The following is a 15,192-nucleotide window of genomic DNA, read 5'->3' on the forward strand; positions in this document are numbered from 1 at the left end:
CTTGTTGAAGTAGACCCTGAACCTGAAAGGACTCTAAAAAGGAAACTAAGAGAAGTTAAAATACAGCAATCCAGAGACAACCTTACAGAAATTTTTGAAAAGGAAGAGGAGATGGCAGCCGAAAATAATAATAATGCAAGGAAGATGCTTGGTGACTTTACTGCACCAAATTCCAATTCACATGGAAGAAGCATCTCCATCCCTACCATTGGAGCAAACAATTTTGAGCTGAAACCTCAATTAGTTTCTCTGATGCAGCAGAACTGCAAGTTTCATGGACTTCCATCTGAAGATCCTTTTCAGTTCTTAACTGAATTCTTGCAGATCTGTGATACTGTTAAGACCGATGGGGTTGATCCCGAGGTCTACAGGCTTATGCTTTTCCCATTTGCTGTAAGAGACAGAGCTAGAATATGGTTGGACTCTCAACCTAAAGATAGCCTGAACTCTTGGGATAAGCTGGTCACGACTTTCTTAGCCAAGTTCTTTCCTCCTCAAAAGCTTAGTAAGCTTAGAGTGGATGTTCAAACCTTCAGACAGAAAGAAGGTGAATCCCTCTATGAAGCTTGGGAGAGATACAAGCAACTGACCAAAAAGTGTCCTTCTGACATGCTTTCAGAATGGACCATCCTGGATATATTCTATGATGGTCTGTCTGAATTAGCTAAGATGTCATTGGATACTTCTGCAGGTGGATCCATTCACCTAAAGAAAACGCCTGCAGAAGCTCAAGAACTTATTGACATGGTTGCTAACAACCAGTTTATGTACACTTCTAAGAGGAATCCTGTGAGTAATGGTACGCCTCAGAAGAAGGAAGTTCTTGAAATTGATACTATGAATGCCATATTGGCTCAGAACAAACTATTGGCAGGTCAATATGATTTCTCAGAGTTTGAATGGAATGCAAGCTGCATCCAACAGTACTCAAGAGGCATCTTCTGAAGAAGAAGCTTATGATCCTGAGAACCCTGCAATTGCAGAGGTAAATTACATTGGTGAATCTTATGGAAACACCTATAACCCCTCATGGAGAAATCACCAAAATTTCTCATGGAAGGATCAACAAAAGCCTCAACAAGGCTTTAATAATGGTGGAAGAAACAGGTTTAACAATAGTAAACCTTTTTCATCATCCACTCAGCAACAGACAGAGAATTCTGAGCAGAATCCATCTAGCTTAGCAAATTTAGTCTCTGATTTATCTAAGGCCACTCTGAGTTTTATGAATAAAACAAGGTCCTCCATTAGAAATTTGGAGGCACAAGTGGGCCATCTGAGTAAGAAAATCACTGAGACTCCTCCTAGTACTCTCCCAAGCAATACAGAAGAGAATCCAAAGAGAGAGTGTAAGGCCATTGATATAACCATCATGGCCGAATCCAAGGAGGAAGGGGAGGACGTGAATCCCAAGGAGGAAGACCTCCTGGGACGTCCAGTGATCAACAAGGAGTTTCCCTTTGAGGAACCAAAGGAATCTGAGGCTCATTTAGAGACCATAGAGATTCCATTGAACCTCCTTATGCCCTTCATGAGCTCTGATGAGTACTCTTCTTCTGAAGAGAATGAGGATGTTACTGAAGAGCAAGTTGCCAAGTTCCTTGGTGCAATCATGAAGCTAAATGCCAATTTATTTGGTAATGAGACTTGGGGAGATGAACCTCCCCTGTTCACCAATGAACTAAATGCATTGGATCAACTGAAACTGCCTCAGAAGAAATAGGATCCTGAAAAGTTCCTAATACCTTGTACCATAGGCACTATGACCTTTGAGAAGGCTCTATGTGACCTGGGGTCAGGAATAAACCTCATGCCACTCTTTGTAATGGAAAAACTGAGAATCTTTGAGGTACAAGCTGCTAGAATCTCATTAGAGATGGTAGACAATTCCAGAAAATAGGCTTATGGACAAGTAGAGGACATGTTAGTAAAGGTTGAAGGCCTTTACATCCCTGCTGATTTCATAATCCTAGATACTGGGAAGGATGAGGATGAATCCATCATCCTTGGAAGACCCTTCCTAGCCACAGCAAGATCTATGATTGATGTTGACAGAGGTGAACTAGTCATTCAATTGAATGAGGACTCCCTTGTGTTTAAAGCTCAAGTCATCCTTCTGTAAACATGGAAAAGAGGCACAGTAAGCTTCTCTCAAAATAGAGTCATACAGAGCCCCCACAATCAAACTCTAAGTTTGGTGTTGGGAAGACTCAACAATGCTCTGAACATCTGTGAGGCTCCATGAGAGCCCTCTGTCAAGCTATTGACATTAAAGAAGCACTTGTTGGGAGACAACCCAATTTTTATTTATCTAATTTTATTTTTATTTTTATTGTTCTTCCATGTTTTATTAGGTTCATGATCATGTGGAGTCACAAAATAAATCAAAAAATTAAAAACAGAATCAAAAATAGCAGAAAAAAAATCACACCCTGGAGGAAGGACTTATTGGCATTTAAACGCCAGTAAGGAGCATCTGGCCGGCGTTCAACGCCAGAACAGAGCATGGAGCTGGCGCTGAATGCCAGAAACAAGCATGGAGCTGGCGTTCAACGCCAAAAATATGCTGCATATGGGCGTCGAATGCCCAGAACAAGCATCACTTCGGCGTTTAAACGCCAGAAATGCATGCAAAGGCATTTTACATGCCTAATTGGTGCAGGGATGTAAATCCTTGACACCTCAGGATCTGTGGACCCCACAGAATCCCCACATACCTCCACTCACCTTCCCTCCTCATAATCCTATATCTCTCTTCCCCATCACCCCTTCACGACTCACATCCATTTCTTCTTCTTCTATTCTTTCTTCTTTTGCTCGAGGGCGAGCAACATTCTAAGTTTGGTGTGGTAAAAGCATAGTTCTTTTTTGTTTTTCCATAACCATTGATGGCACCTAAGGCCAGAGAAACCTCTAGAAAGAGGAAAGGGAAGACAAAAGCTTCCATCAAGGGTCTATAGCTCAGTGGTAGAACATTTGACTGCAAATCAAGAGATCCCTGAGATACCTCAGGGGATATATTTTCCTCCACATAATTATTGGGAGCAACTAAGGATAGGAGCACCAAAAGCACTCCACATCCTCCATGAAATTAGAGAAGATCAAAGAGCAATGAGGGAGGAGCAACAAAGACAAGGAAGAGACATAGAAGAGCTCAAGGACATCATTGGTTCCTCAAGAAGAAAACGCCACCATCACTAAGGTGGACTCATTCCTTGTTCTTACATTCTCTGTTTTTCATTTTCTTATGTTAAGTGCTTATCTATGTTTGTGTCTTCACTATATGATCATTAGTATTTAAGTGTCTATGCCTTAAAGTAGTGAATATGAATCCATCACCTCTCTTAAATGAAAAATGTTTTAATTCAAAAGAACAAGAAGTACATGAGTTTCGAATTTATCCTTGAACTTAGTTTAATTATTTTGATGTGGTGACAACACTTTTTATTTTCTGAATGAATGCTTGAACAGTGCATATGTCTTTTGAATTTGATGTTTAAGAATGTTAAATATGTTGGCTCTTGAAAGAATGATGACAAGGAGACATGTTATTTGATAATCTGAAAAATTATAAAAATGATTCTTGAAGCAAGAAAAAGCAGTGAATACAAAAGCTTGCAGAAAAAAATAGAAAATAGTGAAAAAAAATATAGAAGAAAAAGAAAAAAGGCAAGCAGAAAAAGCCAAAAGCTATTAAAACCAAAAGGCAAGAGCAAAAAGCCAATAACCCTTAAAACCAAAAGGCAAGGGTAAATAAAAAGGATCCCAAGGCTTTAAGCATCAATGGATAGGAGGGCCTAAAGGAATAAAATCCTGGCCTAAGCGGCTAAACCAAGCTGTCCCTAACCATGTGCTTGTGGCGTGAAGGTGTCAAGTAAAAACTTGAGACTGAGCGGTTAAAGTCAAGGTCCAAAGCAAAAGAAGAGTGTGCTTAAGAACCTTGGACACCTCTAATTGGGGACTTTAGCAAAGCTGAGTCACAATCTGAAAAGGTTCACCCAATTATGTGTCTGTGGCATTTATGTATCCGGTGGTAATACTGGAAAACAAAGTGCTTAGGGCCATGGCCAAGACTCATAAAGTAGTTGTGTTCAAGAATCAACATACTAAACTAGGAGAATCAATAACACTATCTGAACTCTGAGTTCCTATAGATGCCAATCATTCTGAACTTCAATGGATAAAGTGAGATGCCAAAACTATTCAAGAGGCAAAAAGCTACAAGTCCCGCTCATCTGATTGGAGCTATGTTTCATTGATAGTTTGGAATTTATAGTATATTCTCTTCTTTTTATCCTATTTGATTTTCAGTTGCTTGGGGACAAGCAACAATTTAAGTTTTGTGTTGTGATGAGCGGATAATTTATACGCTTTTTGGCATTGTTTTTAGTATGTTTTTAGTAGGATCTAGTTACTTTTAGGGATGTTTTTATTAGTTTTTATGTTAAATTCACATTTCTGGACTTTACTATGAGTTTGTGTGTTTTTCTGTGATTTCAGGTATTTTCTGGCTGAAATTGAGGGACTTGAGCAAAAATCAGATTCAGAGGTTAAAGAAGGACTGCTGATGCTGTTGGATTCTGATCTCCCTACACTCAAAGTGGATTTTCTGGAGCTACAGAACTTCAAATGGCGCGCTTTCAATTGTGTTGGAAAGTAGACGTCCAGAGCTTTCCAGAAATATATAATAGTTCATACTTTCCCTGAGTTTAAATGACGCAAAAAGGGCGTTGAACGCCAGTTCTACGCTGCAGTCTGGAGTTAAACGCCAGAAACACATCACGAACCAGAGTTGAACGCCAAAAACACGTTACAACTTGGCGTTTAACTCCAGAAGAAGCCTCTGCACGTGTAAACTTCAAGCTCAGCCCAAGCACACACCAAGTGGGCCCCGGAAGTGGATTTATGCATCAATTACTTACTTCTGTAAACCCTAGTAACTAGTTTAGTATAAATAGGACTTTTTACTATTGTATTTACATCTTTTGTACATCTTTGGAATCATCTTTGGATTATCTTTTGATCCTTTGATCACGTCGGGGGCTGGCCATTCGGCCATGCCTGGACCTTCATCACTTATGTATTTTCAACGGTAGAGTTTCTACACACCATAGATTAAGGTGTGGAGCTCTGCTGTTCCTCATGATTTAATGCAAAGTACTACTGTTTTTCTATTCAATTCAACTTATTCCGCTTCTAAGATATCCATTCGTTCCCAAGAACATGATGAATGTGATGATTATGTGACGCTCATCATCATTCTCACTTATGAACGCGTGCCTGACAAACACTTCCGTTCTACATGCAAACAAGCTAGAATGAATATCTCTTAGATATCTAATACAGAGGACCGAGTCCGAGATATTAGAATCTTCGTGGTATAAGTTAGAACCCATGGATGGCCATTCCTGAGATCCGGAAAGTCTAAACCTTGTCTGTGGTATTCCGAGTAGGATCTAGGAAGGGATGGTTGTGACGAACTTCAAACTCGCGAGTGCTGGGCGTAGTGACAGACGCAAAAGGAGGGTGAATCCTATTCCAGTATGATTGAGAACCTCCAGATGATTAGCCGTGCCGTGACAGAGCATTTGGACCATTTTCACAGAGAGGATGGGATGTAGCCATTGACAACGGTGATGCCCTACATAAAGCTTGCCATGGAAAGGAGTAAGACTGATTGGATGAAGACAACAGGAAAGCAGAAGTTCAGAGGAATGAAAGCATCTCTATACGCTTATCTGAAATTCTCACCTATGATATATATAAGTATCTTTATCTTTATTTTCTGTTTATTTATTATTATTATTCGAAAACTCCATAACCATTTAATATCCGCCTGATTGAGATTTACAAGATGACCATAGCTTGCTTCATACCAATAATCTCCGTGGGATCGACCCTTACTCACGTAAGGTTTTATTACTTGGACGACCCAGTGCACTTGCTGGTTAGTTGTGCAAAGTTGTGAAGTTATATTTGGACCATGGTATTGTGCACCAGTTGTTGGCGCCATTGCCAGGGAGAGAACGAACAACAAATTTTACAACCTCAGAGTAACAATTTCGCATACCACTTAGCTTATAAGCTTCCTCCTCCAGAAAAATACAAATTTTAATTCTTTTAGCAAACTATACCACTTCGTCCTCTCCTCTTGTAGCTTTATTCTTTGTTTTTTCTTCCAAGCTTTCTCCTTATGCATTCTTGGAGTCATGCTTATTTGAAATGGGATAAATGTAATATGAGAATAAAATAATTTGACTCAAGTCCTCCAAATTGGAAAAAGCAAACAACCTCCTTTGAACTTTAGTTAAAGGGGGACTAAGACTAAGGTGCACTTTTCCTAGTTTTACTGTGAATGAAGAAAGAAAATTTTCACATTAGATTCGTTCACATAGTTTAGAAAAAAGACAAAGAAGGCATGGAGATAAGTTGAGATGTTGATAACTAAAGAATCCAATAACAAAAGAAAAAGATAAAGTTTGATTCTCTTTAGTACTTTATATATAAAGATAAAGCAATATTTTTACTGTAAAGATTATGAAATCGCTGAATTTAAAAAGATTATTGAAGTTTTATTAGTCTTTAATTTCTAGTTTTTACCATCACATTTGGTCAATGTATATTCCAAAAAAGTTTCATTTGCTTGAAAATATTGAAAAAAAAAATACAAAAAATAATCAGATTGAAACATACACTGTAACAAAAGTCGTTAAAACAGATCCAAAGTAAGCATATTCATTGTCCACACAAACAAATTATCAAACACATTGAATGCATATATGTAAAATGGCTAAAATATATAGAACAAGTTCCAAAAACATACAATTATAATGAATCAACTATGAGAACCAATGTGAAATTATTACCTTTATAACTAATTCACTTCCATTCTCTAAGAAATCATCATATGCTCTGTACAAAGTAACCAAGAAACATTGATATGAATATATATGGTCTTTTTAATCCCAAATCGATGGAAGAACATGGCTTATTTTCATCTTTCCAATTACTATTCTTTTAGTTCTTAATCCACACTTCTATAACACATGCAGTTTCCAGTAAGAGATATAGTTTAAGTTGTAAATATTAGGAATATGTATGGTAGATACCTACTAAACATGGAGGAGACGCTTCTTGGCATTAGCTTCTTCTTCAACGCTAATTCAATACACGGCACTTTTCATTGATGAGCAATGTTCCGTGAACACTCTCTGGTTAACTGAACCTGCAAACACACTCGCAACAATTAAGACGAAGACAAAGAAGAAGAAGGAGGAGGAGGATGAGGCCAACTAGGAAAAAGAGAAATTTTTGGGGGCTTGGTGTGAGAGGGAGAAACCCTCGAATCAATTTGGGGTCTCTGCCTCTCTGGTCCCCTTTTTTTTCTTTAAAATTATTAAATTTTCAATTTAAATTATGAGGGTAAAATAATCATTTTAATTATGTAGTGTTTTTGTGTTTTATTAACCAAACATAATATTAGACATTATACTAATGTCATGTCTATTATATCCAAACATCATACATAAACACAAATATTTTATGTCTATGTTTCAAGTGTCTATGTCTGAATGTCTATGTCTTAGTATATACACAAACCAAACGGAACCTACTAAAGCACTCAGAGAACACACAGTCATGACATTGCACAAAATACACAGATAGCACTAAGGAAAACCACTAAAGAAAGGAGACTACCTTCTTATTTACGTGACTACCACTGCATGTTAATGTCTACCACCTTCACTAAAGCTCAAGTACCAACCACACAGAGGTATCCACTCTCTGAGACAATAGAATATGGTGCTTTTTTACAAAATCACAATTTTGTAATACATCTATCTTTCAACCCTGAACCCAAATCCTATCAAGAGGCTGTAATGCACGAATGTTGGAGAAAAACCATTCAAGAAGAGTTATTGGCACTTGAGAACAATGACACTTGGAATCTGATCGATCTACCAACTAGGAAGAGGTCAATTGGGTGCAAGTGGGTATTCAAGACTAAGTATAACTCAAATGGTATGATTGATGCCATAAAGCTCGATTGGTTGTACAAGGTTACACTCAAAGACCTGGATTCAACTTTCTTGACACTTTTAAGTGGTGGTAAGAATGACCACCCTGCGCATGTTGCTGGCTGTTACGACTAATAGGAATTGGTTTCTGCATCAACTCGATGTTAACATGGCATTTTTACAAGGTGACTTGCCTAAAGAAGTCTACATGTAGGCACCTCCAAGTCTCAATGCTCCATAAAAAAAAGGTTTGCAAGCTGGAGCAATTCTTATATGATTTAAAACAAGTGAGTAGAATGTGGAATTTAAAGCTTAGTGGAGTGTTACACCAGGAAGGCTTCATTCAATTGAAGCACGATTGCTCTTTGTTCACTAAAACCACAACCAAGGGATTCACAACCATCTTGGTATGTATACGTGGATGATCTCATTCTCTCTGAAAATGATATGGATGAAATTAGCAGTGTCAAGAGAGTCTTGGATGCAAAATTCAAAACTAAAGATATCGGACGATTGAAGAACTTTTTAAGGATGGAATTTGCTCACAATTCGAAGAGACTAGCCATTTGCCAACGCAAATATACTCTGGATCTTTTGGAAGAGTTTGGCACGTTGGGAGTCAAGCTGGCAAGCACACCCATGCAACACTCGACAGCCTTTTCCAAAAATTAAGGCACCAAATTAAATGATTCCTTGAGGTATAGACAATCGGTTGGGAGGTTGTTATATCTCACTAACACTCGACTTGACATCTCTTTTGCCGTTAGATGTCTAATCCAATTTTTGGATTGCCCTACTGATCAACACTTCTAAGCAGGTTATCATATTCTTAGGTACTTGAAGAGTGATCCTAGCTATGGCTTATTCTTTTCCAAAGATAATGCTTTGAAGCTTAAGGACTATGTTGACTTAGACTGGGCTACATGCCCAGACACAAGAAGATATGTGACAGATTATTGTTTCTTCTTGGACGAGATTTTGGTGTGCTAGCGCAGTAGGAAACAAACTATACAGTCTTATGTTCTTCATCTGAATCCGGACATCGAGCAATGAGCCAAGCAACCAGAGAAGGATAGTGATTAATGTATCTTCTTAAGGAACTTCAGGTGGAACACAAAACACCTTTTACTCTCTTCTGCGACAATCAGTCTACTTTACACATAATCGCAAACTCTATTTTTTATGAGAAGATGAAACATTTGGAGGTGGACTAACATTTGTTTAAGGATAAAGCCCAAGAATGGGTGGTGAAGTTGCTGCCAATTAAAACTGTCCAGCGCCTGGGACTTTTAAATTTCTATACTCCCAGCTTAAAGGAGGATATCACCTGACTGTTTAGGATAGTTAGTAGTAGAGTTAATTTAATTAGCATAGGTTGTTATAAGCAGTTAAACATTAATAAAGTGTAGTCGTTGTTAGCTTATGTAGTTTGTTATGGTAATTGTATATGTAGCTGTAACGATATCTTATTAAGTGATTTTTGCCATTTACATACTAATCAAAAGTCACTAACTCTTTCTCTCTGATTTCACTCATCTTCTTGCTCTCTCTCATTTTCTTTCCGTTTCTCTTTCTTACTTTCATCATGCACAGAGCTTCAAAGCTCTTTTCATAAAATAAATTTTTAAAACGTCTATAATAATTTTACAATAATTTTAAATATTTATTATTATTTAATTTTAAATTTTTTTATTAAATTTTAAATATTTTTTATGATAATTTAAATTTATGTTCTTTAAAACAAAATACTAGTTTTTTTTTTGTTTACCCAAACGGTATCCTTCAACTCGACAGGTTAAGGACTAATTCGTCGCGGATCTGAACTTCATTTAAGAGTCTGCCGCTGGCCAATAAATTGCTGCATGCACAAGGCAGGATTCGAACTCCCGACACTTACTTAAGCGAACGAGTAAATTGACTACTCGACCAACCCAAATTAGTTAAACAAAATACTAGTTAACTGTAGTGAGTTGCGCATGTTAGCTAGCAGAATTGTGTTAAAAAATATCTAGGGGGCGTGACCATCTTAGTCACCACCCTTGTTTCTTTGTAGTGATAAAAGATTTGGATTCTCTAAATTTTGAATTTTATTTTAGAGGATAAAATATGATTTATTATCATTTATTTTATAAGTAGGACCAAAAAAAATATAAAAAATAATATTTAATGGTGAGAGATTTTACTTTATCCTTTAAAGTAAAATCTAAATTTCAGAGGATCTAAATTCAGTGACAAAAACGTGAATCGAATGCATACGTTATGTATTTTAATGATCTTATATTAAAGCAAAGCACTAGTTAATGTACGACGTTTACAACTACTAATTATTCGAGATTTCTTTTTGTCATTACAATTCGCACTTTTATTTTATAAAATTTTGGTGTTGTTGTTTATTTACTATATTTTATTGGCTAATTATTAATTTAAAAAATATTGATTTTCTAATAATAAAAACTATATATATATAATTTAGAGTAGTATTTGATAAACAAGTAATTGTTTAATCAAGCTCACAACAAAGTATCCAAAAGAATATATTCAAAAGATCAGTCTCATTCTTTTCCCTCAATGGAAAAATCTCAAAATTTTTATATTTTATCCAATTTTTTGTGTACTTTTTCAAAATTTTTATATTTTTTTAGAAATTGTTACATTTTTATTTTTTTGTCTGTTATACTCTTTTATTTATCTTTGTTTTGTTCTTCTTAAAAAGAAAAAAATAAAGAGGAACAGGAATAATAATAAAACTAAACAGACAAAAAACAAAATATAAAAAATACAAAGTTTTTTATCCAAAGGATTTTTTTAGATAAAAATATGTTATTTATTTTAAAATTAATATATTATTATTAAATTTTTTTTATTTATATTAATTTCACAAAATTTTTTTATTTCTACTATTTTTGTGAGACTTGCTTATTTCTACTATTTAAACCTTAGCTTATTATAAAATAGTAAAATACTTAGTCATCCTACATTATTTAAAATTTATTCTACTAAATTGGTCAGACCTATGTCTTAAAAGTTTTGTACCATATGCAGTTGAATATTCAAAACCTCTGGAAGGACGATGCACCCCAAATATCTATAATTTGGCCCTCTTGAATTTAATAGATCCTATTCATGAATGAAAGTTACCGATTTACACTGACAAAAAAACAATAATAGACGGGTACGTTGTATCTCAGCTCAACTGCCAGAATTTATTTTGATAAGCCAAGGAGAAAGGAAATAGCGACCATGATAGAAGGAGAAGTCAACAACTTCATCATGGTATGGATGGTAGCAGCAGCCTCATTTTGCTACAGCCACGCTGTTGGGAAGCTAGTCACGAATGGCGGCAAAGCAAGGCTCGTGGCTCTGTTCCCAGCCATAGTCCTCCTCTTCCTCCTCCCCCTCAGGCTCACCTCCGCCCACCTTGGAGCCCCCTCCACTTTCCTCCTTGGCTGGCTTTCCACCTTCAAGCTCCTCCTCTTTGCCTTCCACAAAGGCCCTCTATCTTCCAATCCCCCCCTCTCTCTCCCTTACTTTCTAATATTAGCTTCCTTCCCCATCACATTCCAACACCTAAAAGATCCAAACCCTCAAACGATTCCGGATCCCCACAACAACAAAACCCGCCAGAGATACCGATTAGGTCTCATGGCTATTCTATCTGCTTGTTTGCTTCCTCTCTACGGCGAAAAGCAAGATAGTTTCTACCCAGTCTTCACTTTGTTATTGATTAGTCTCCACATGTACGTTTCAATGGAGCTTGTTTTCGGACTCGCTTCCGCGGCGGTCACCAAGCTTCTACACATAAAGTTGGATCCTCATTTCGACAAGCCTTATCTGAGTACCTCGCTGCAAGATTTCTGGGGGAGAAGGTGGAACATCATGGTCAACCGTGTGCTGCACCCAACCGTATATGATCCCGTGGTGAGGGTGTCGAGCCACGTGGTGGGGCGGAAGTGGGCCCCATTACCCGCTGTCATGGCAACCTTTGCGGTGTCGGGGCTGATGCATGAGCTTGTGTTCTATAGCTTCAAGCGTGAGAAGCCAAATTCACTGGAGCGGTGGGAACCATCGTGGGACTCTCTGTGCTTCTTCCTCATACATGGGGCTTGTTTGACTATGGAGATTGGGGTCAAGAAGAAACTGGGAGGGAGGTGGCGGGTGCCAAAGGCGGTGTCGTTGCCGCTGACGGTGGCGTTCGTGGTTTCTACTGGGTTGTGGCTATTTGTGCCGGCGCTTGCAAGGTGTGGAGCGTTTGTGAAGGGCAAAAGAGAGTCACTTGCTGTCGTTGACTATGTGAGAACGCTTGCTCTTACATAAATGTTTTCAGGTTTGCATGAACTGAGCAAACATGTTTTTGTTTTTTTGTTGACAAATAAACCATGTTTATTTCAATTCAAGGCAATTGTCGGCTAATTAAGAACACAGTGGGCTGGATATTTTAAGGTAACAGAAGGGAAAATTTCATTTCCAGAATAATAATATTTGAAAAATAATGAAAAATTAGTTAAATAGTAAAAATTATTCTATTTAATATTTATTAATTATTATTTAAAAATTATGTAATTTTAAATATAATAATATATAATTATAAATATTATATATAAATATTAAATTAAATAAGATAATTTTAATTATTATTTCTTTAGTATTATTGTTTTTAGAATTGCAATTTACATCTGCTCTAGATAAATAACAATATGATGAAATAGCAATTAAGTGAGAATCCGACGTTACGAAATAACGTCGATACGCCATAATGGCGCTATCGTTAGGCCAAATGCTAGAAAACGGCACTAAATGCGCTAAACGCTAGAAAACCGCAGCCCCTCAAGGCAGAGATAAAAAGAAAGGGGATTCAGCAAATAAATCCAGAACCAAATCACACTGTCAAATACCTAGTTAATTTAAACATCAGAGTGCCTTACAGGTTGTCCACCAGACCTAATTTCCAACTCATTGAAATCAGGATTTTCGATCTTCTTACTTCCAGTTTGAGATCTTCACATCAGGTATGAATATTTGGTGCCATCTGTAGGGATCTTGTTTTACCTAGAATCATGGCTAAACAATGAATTTATTCGACAATCAACCTGAAAACTCCGCTGAAAGAGCAACATCGTAAAGATGGGCATGAAATTGATGTCACTCCTACCCATGAGGAGGCTCCCCCCAGGTACAAAAACTTGGAAGCCCCTAACCCCGAAGCTCGTAATGCGAAAGCCTGACACTTCACAGGCCTAGGTGAAGATTATCAACATGCCGTGCAAGAAATGCGACATCGGGTACAGGAACTCGAACGCCACTGTCTGAAATTAGAACAACGATTGGTTGGACACTTACAATCCAGGCAATCTCATTCCCAAAGCCATTCGGTCAGGGGAAGAATAGAGTATGATCATGGAATTTCTGAGCAACAACGGGACCCGCAACAGCGGGACCCCAATCGAAGAGACTCGCGATCACCACAACGTCTTGAAAAGAGGTCACCTATACGTCCTGAGTCAGGAAGGTGGGAAATACATGAATCCCTGTCTCCCTAGTCTAAAAGGCGACGGATTCCACCAAGGAGCCTAACTCCTAAAAGGCATAGGAAAACTCGGGAACACGTGATAATGGGACAAACCCCATTTACTTCTCACGACCTCCAAGTACGCCTGCCGAAGCACTTTGACAAGTTCACCGACTTAAAATATGACGGAAAGACAGATCCCCAAGAGCATATTGATGCTTTTGAGGAGTAAGGGATACAATCCGATGTAAAACCTTTTCAGTAACATTGTCAGGACCGGCCATAGCATAGTTTAACACGCTCTCTTCCGGCTCAATCTCTTCATTTGCTGATGTCAAGATTAAATTTTTAGCCCATTTTATCACAAGGAGGACCCAGGCTAAGCACCCGATTTCCTTGCTTGGAGTAGAACAAAGGGTGGGTGAAAGCATCCGAGACTATCTGGACCACTTTAACAAAGCGTTGCTAGAAGTCAATACGCGGACCCCAGAGGTCGTGTACTTATGCTTGATTGCTGGTTTGTTGGAAAGAGACTTCCAAAGGCATCTGACTTCCAAAGATGTAAAATTCATGAAAGAAATTTACCATATTGAGCCAGAATATATGCGAGATGATGACATATCCAAGATGGTTTCAACAAAAAGAAAAAATCCGGCACCATCATCTAACAAGATTAAAAGTATGGGTCAAATCTCATCTCCAAATCCACCAACTCTATGGGTTGGGAAGTTCTCCACATACACACCTCTGGTTATCTCACTTGCCGAAGTGTATCAACAAGTCTCTCATAGGGATATCCTCTCAAAGGCAAGGCAAATTCAGCCTAGGGACTCGTTAAACAAATCTCAATACTGTGACTACTATAAATCATATGATCATAAGACCGAGGATTGTATTGACTTAAAAGATGCCTTGGAACAAGCAATTCAGGATGGTAAGCTCTCCGAATTCGTCCAGCATATGAGGCTGTCCCGACGACATAACAATGATGAAGATCGAAAAATCAGGAATCCTAGAAACACAAGACCTCTGAAAAAACCCATAAGACACTGCTCAAGTCGTGGTCAATGTGGTTGTAAGAAGGAATGGATTACCCAGATCCAACAATGCGATAAAGAAAGATGTTAAAGCTGCAAATTCGGAAGTGTTTAAAGTGACCAGCGTTCCAGCAGTACAATTAATGTCGGAAGATTTTCAGGTCACCACATTTGAAGATGATGAGGCCCTGGCAATTTATAATTGTAGATTTCTTGTAATAATTGCAGTTTTATTTAGCTAGCAACATGAATTAGATTTGTTAGCTAGATTGGTGGAGTTAATATAGAAATAAGTTCTTGAATTAAGAAAAATAAAACAAATAAATAAAAATGAGAAAAAAATTATTACTAATAGTAATGTATAGAATGAACTAAGTGTGAATAATAGTGATTTTATTTTCGATGAAATTAGAAGTGATGAGAATATGATATCTTGCGTTTAAGAATTTGAGTAAAAATTTATATTTAGTATATAAAAAATGTTATGTACATATTAAAAATTAATTATTATGTATTTAATCATAAATACATGTATTGTATGTTTAATTAATTTTTAAATTATTTTAAAAAATATCATATTAAAAATTATTTACCAAAAAAAATAATCAATTCTTTTAAAAAATAAGTTATA

At 37.2% G+C, this 15,192-nt stretch overlaps 1 non-coding gene and 1 pseudogene across 2 annotated transcripts; one reads left to right on the forward strand and one right to left on the reverse strand.

Moving 5' to 3' along the window:
• Nucleotides 1-507: 507 nt before the first annotated feature.
• LOC148578604 (small nucleolar RNA R71) lies at nt 508-615 on the reverse strand. Its single transcript, XR_015903140.1, has one exon. It is a non-coding gene; the product is annotated as a small nucleolar RNA R71 (small nucleolar RNA).
• A 10,544-nt stretch (nt 616-11,159) lies between these two features.
• LOC107619677 (acyl-CoA--sterol O-acyltransferase 1 pseudogene) lies at nt 11,160-12,488 on the forward strand (annotated as a pseudogene). Its single transcript, XR_015899822.1, has one exon. The product of XR_015899822.1 is annotated as an acyl-CoA--sterol O-acyltransferase 1 pseudogene (transcript).
• Nucleotides 12,489-15,192: the final 2,704 nt, after the last annotated feature.

Source organism: Arachis ipaensis, chromosome B1 (assembly GCF_059453495.1).
Source record: "Arachis ipaensis isolate K30076 ecotype BB chromosome B1, ASM5945349v1, whole genome shotgun sequence".
Lineage (NCBI taxonomy): Eukaryota > Viridiplantae > Streptophyta > Magnoliopsida > Fabales > Fabaceae > Arachis > Arachis ipaensis.